The sequence below is a fragment of the Tamandua tetradactyla genome, chromosome 26 (assembly GCF_023851605.1).
Source record: "Tamandua tetradactyla isolate mTamTet1 chromosome 26, mTamTet1.pri, whole genome shotgun sequence".
Lineage (NCBI taxonomy): Eukaryota > Metazoa > Chordata > Mammalia > Pilosa > Myrmecophagidae > Tamandua > Tamandua tetradactyla.
Genome location: NC_135352.1, coordinates 15126374 through 15130797, shown reverse-complemented (window position 1 = coordinate 15130797; position 4424 = coordinate 15126374). Strand labels below are relative to the sequence as shown.

At 38.9% G+C, this 4424-nt stretch overlaps 1 long non-coding RNA gene across 1 annotated transcript; it reads left to right on the top strand.

Annotated features, from left to right (window-relative positions):
- Positions 1–642: 642 nt before the first annotated feature.
- LOC143669705 (uncharacterized) lies at positions 643–3977 on the top strand. The gene is made up of 3 exons (XR_013168996.1): positions 643–682; positions 2159–2238; positions 3629–3977. It is a non-coding gene; the product is annotated as an uncharacterized LOC143669705 (long non-coding RNA).
- Positions 3978–4424: the final 447 nt, after the last annotated feature.

Genomic DNA, 4424 nt, shown 5'->3' with positions numbered 1-4424 from the left:
AGATAGTAAAGTGTCAGGAAAAACAATGCCATATTTTGTTCTGTGGTTAACTATGTTATGTCATTGAAGATAAGTAACATATCATCTACCATTTACTTCTTAGAATTCCCGACAACTTCTAGAAAAGTATTCATTTTATATTTGACACACGGTATATATTTGTTGGTAAATGAATGAATGAATTAGAAAAAAAATGATTAGTAATATCTGACTTTTTTGGACTCTTTGGGGGAAATTATGTTTGGGTTGAATGATTTTTTTCCAATTAACTAAGATTTCCTTCTATAAATGTGAAGCCCTTTTCCATCTTGTTTTAGTCATTAGGTAGGCATCTTTTTCTTAACACATCAGTCATGTTCCTCTGTTCTTAAACCTTTTTTGTTGAATACGATTTTAACTTTTCTGGAATCAGCACTGATCATCTTGTTGTGGACAATTTTGATTTGGGGGCTTTCGACGTGTGAGCTATTTGCCCCTCCTTAGGTACCTCCAGATAGTGACATTTTATTCAGTGCTGCTTCTGCCTCCTTCCTTCCCTTACCCATCACCAGGAGCATGAGCCCACCAAGAGCCAGACATACTCCAGTTGCCTGGAAACAATAGTGAAACAAAAGTGGTCTCTTTCCTTATAGAACTTCCAGTCTAATCTGGAATTCAAACAACGCAGCTGGTTACATATGAGGTAAGTTCTGTGAAGGTAACTACTGAGATAGAGAATATTAGAGGCAGGGTGGGTGCTCCTACAGCACGGTGAGCTGCAAAAGCCTCGTTGAGCAATTCACATTCAACCTGAAAAATAAGAAAGAGCCAAACCTTGGACAATGCCTTCCTCCCTTTATCAACCTTTTCTTCTCTATTCCCCGCCCCCATTGCTTCTACTATTCACTATAGTCAAGGAAGGGCTAAAGACTGCCAGCAAATATTTGGTAAACATGTGTTTAGTAAATAAAAATTGTTTAGTAAGCATGTGCTCGTGTTATTATTCTGATTTTTGTGTGAAATAGAGAGTTTGCTCTTAAAGGGATTGCAGTCTTTCTTAGGAGAAAAATGTATGATTTTTGTGACAGCTATTTTATTCACTCTTCCTCTCGTTTGGTGAGTATTGATAAGAGCCTACTCTCTACGAAGCACTGAGCTAGATACTAGGGAAATAAATGAATAAGTCGTGGTCTCTTGTAGGAATCGTATTTGTTAAGGTAGTCTAGGCTATGCAGTAACAAGAAACGCCCAAACCTCAGCAACAAGGTATGTACTGTTTACTTCCACTTGCACAATTTCCAGTGTGGTTTGGCGGCTTTGCTGGATAGCTCTCCTCCAAACAATTACTCAAACATCCAATCCCCTTCCATCTTGTAATGCTGGTCTGAATTTGCAGAAAATGACGAAAGGACTGGAGGCCCATTCAAGATATTTTAAAAGGCTAGTCCTGGAAGATGATTATAGCTCATCTACCCCCTGTCCTTAGTCAGAACTCCAACACATGGCCTCAAACTAACTGCAGAGGAGACTGGGAATAAAGTCTTCTTTCATTCCCAGAAAGAGGAAATGGGATTGTTGAAGATAGAGTTGGTCACCCTCTTAGGAAGTTCTTGCTTTAATGGTCTAGAAAGATCGACAGATATACCATACCTTTAATAGGACCATCAGAAGTATTGAGCAGAAAAGGAAACAAAGATGGGAGCTGACAGAGATGGGATTGAGTCATTCTGATTAAAGGGGGTAAAGGAAGACTGCTTGAGGAAGTGGATAATGAAGATGAATAGGTATTTAAATGATGTAAATAAAGAAGTTAAGTTAAACAAACATGCAGAGGTGTGAAAATTCATACCAGCCAGACATGGTAAGGGATCTGATGAGACTGGAGGGAAAAAAGAGTGGTGAGGAAAAGAAAGTCCAGATGCCTGCAGGTCTTAGATGCTTTGTTAAAAGGTTTAGTTTTTGTTTTGTAGGCAATAAGACACTGTGAAAGCTTTTTGAAGCATTGGTAGCATCATCAGATTTCTGTTTTGAGAGATGTTTTCTTTTCAATGTATTTAGCTATTGGCTGAGGTTGGTGGGAAGCTTAACGACTGGTAATTAAAGATGTTTATGATTCCTTTAACAGGCAGTTCTTTTCTTTCAAGAAATTGAAGCCCACTAATCCTCAATTTCTTCACAGGGTAATCGACATGAATCTAATATCCCTATAGGACCTACTTGACTAAACAGAAAACTGCATACTGAAGGCACAAATGGCATGTAAGAAGAATTGCAGGTTGCATCATACTTGCCAGCCCTGACCAAATGTCACTGGGAGAACCAGCGTGATATTCTGCAGTGATAGCTCGGAATACTGACCTTTGACTGCAGGGATTTACAGCAACCACTTGTTTATGTTGTCACCAGAAACTTTGGGTTCCAGCTGTCACCTTGTTTCTGATCAGCTAATAGCAACCCATATCTTCAACTTTCCCCAAAAGATAAATACCCTTTTTATTTTCATGTTTTCTCAATCCTATAGCTGCTTTGTAACACTGGTAGTTGAATATTTTTCATGACATACTTGTCTACAGATATGGAGATTTGGTTGCTCTATAATAGATGGCATTCCTTTGGTTTCTTTGTACCTCCTCACCTAAAGTTCCTAATCAACCCTTTTCATTTTTGCCATCCCCAATCTAAGGGTAGGAAAAAATGTGACTACATGAAAACTCTGAACTCTGATATTGTAAGATCTTTTTTCAGAGGAGTTAGCACCCTTCACTTGAATAGAAAGCATTGTTGGTTTCCAACTCAGTGGCCAGCTCTATCCTTTCTCTTTGAAGTAGGAATCATTTTGTCCAGATGTCAACTATCTTCTAACCTGACTCAGAACAGATCCAAATTAGTCTAGTCTAATAATGGTATCCTGTGTCCTTTGCAATAGGTTGAGGGGTGGGTTTGTGATCCATTTCTGGCCAATGAGGCATGGGGGGAGGTCAGCTGGGAGTGTTGCTGGAAATGCCACTTTAATTTGGAAAGAGCAGTAATCCAGCACCTTAAGAATGACAGAGCACTGAGATGGGAGGAACCCAGGATTCACCCAAATCCATAGTTGTTCTACATCGGGACCTCTTTTATGTGGGATTTCTTTACTTCTCTAAGCTGATCATGTTGAGGTTTCTGTTGCTTACAGCAGAAACCCCATAACCAATCATGCTTGTAATTTTCATCATTTCTTATCCTGGTGAAGGAAACAATGGTCAAAGTAGAGCCCCACTTTACCTAATTCTAGGATAGAACATGGCTAGTGCCCCTGGAATTGTACAAAGCAAGTTCCAGAGAACAGGCAGTGCACAAACGCCTTGCTAGAGATTGCTTAGGACTCAGTAGGAAAGCTAGGAAGAGTCAAACAAAGTTAGCAACTTCCTCTAGAAGGCCAGCTGGAATTTGGAACCAGGTTCATCCAGCTGTGATTTGTCTGTTATGTCTTTGGCCACTTCACCAAGCATCTTGGAGCTTCAGCTTTTCTCACTTGTAAAATGTGTGCCTCACTAGTTGTTGTGAGGATACAAAATAATGCATGTAAATTACCTGGCACAGAGTTTCCTGGCAAAGGGCAACTGGTATTTTAACTACAACAATGACTCACAGACTTTTTCTCCCTCAGACCTTCGAGAGTGGCAGAGACTTCTTGGGCCATCTACCCTCCTACTGTCACCTGACACCACAAATTCACAGGACAGAAGGGAAGGATAGCATTCTATGGATGCAACGCAAGTCAAAGATACAATCAGTGTATCATTAATTCATGCCTGGGACCCTAGTTCACATAACCCCATCTTGTATAAGTAAAAGCTCCTCTAGATCAGCAAAGATCCTGAGACTATACTTTGGTTCTTTGAACCTGTTTTCTCAAGCTACATTGTCATCTATAAACTTAGAGGAAAACTTTGTCAGAGTCATTTCAATTGAAGACTACTTACACATAAACTCAATTTTTTTTTTTCATAACTACTTGTTAGCCTCTTGTTTGAAAGAAGGAGAATAAAAAAACCTGGAATGTTCTTGCTTGGAATGGTAATTGCTCATTAGAACTGCATTTCGTTATAATTGTACAATTCATTACCCTGAGCACTTCATTAGAAGCATTATAAAAATTCTGACAACTTGAATATGTTTCATTGAATATCAAAGTGAATCTGATTTAGAGCTTTACTGCTTCTTGAGGGAGTGTTCCAATATCAGTCAGAGAAGCCAGAAAAATGAGAGTCTTTATTTTCTTCTAGGGGTCAATTCTGGGGAAATGTTTAAAAAGAAAACAATGTTAATTTGAAATAGGAAGCTTTATTTAGAATAGGAAGAAAAATAGCCCATAAACCTTGAAATAGTAACAATATGGCTACATCTGTCCTTCCAAATACAAGAAGCTCAGAATTAGCTGCAATTAATACTAAATCACATAT